Below are 434 nucleotides of genomic sequence, written 5' to 3'. Positions count from 1 at the left end.
GGTGCTAACCCTAACCCTTGCCCTAACCGTATCCGTTAAGTCGATTGGTGGTGCTAACCCTAACCCTAACCGTATCCGTTAGCTCGATTTCTAGTGCTAACCCTAACTTCTGCCCTAACAGTATCCGTTCACTTCATTTCTGGTGCTAACCCTAACCCTTGCCCTAACCGCATCCGTTCACTTCAATTCTGGTGCTAACCCTAACTTCTGCCCTAACCGTATCCGTTCACTTCATTTCTGGTGCTAACCCTAACTTCTGCCCTAACCGTATCCGTTAAGTCCATTTGCGGTGCTAACCCTAACTCTAGCCCTAACCGCATCCGTTCACTTCATTTCTGGTGCTAACCCTAACTTCTGCCCTAACCGTATCCGTTAACTCGATTTGCGGTGCTTACCTTAACCCTAACCGTATCCGTTCACTCCATTTGCGGTGC

The sequence above is a fragment of the Haliotis asinina genome, unplaced genomic scaffold (assembly GCF_037392515.1).
Source record: "Haliotis asinina isolate JCU_RB_2024 unplaced genomic scaffold, JCU_Hal_asi_v2 scaffold_32, whole genome shotgun sequence".
NCBI lineage: Eukaryota > Metazoa > Mollusca > Gastropoda > Lepetellida > Haliotidae > Haliotis > Haliotis asinina.
The sequence above is the reverse complement of the archived record's forward strand: the minus strand, read 5'-3'. Positions refer to the sequence as shown.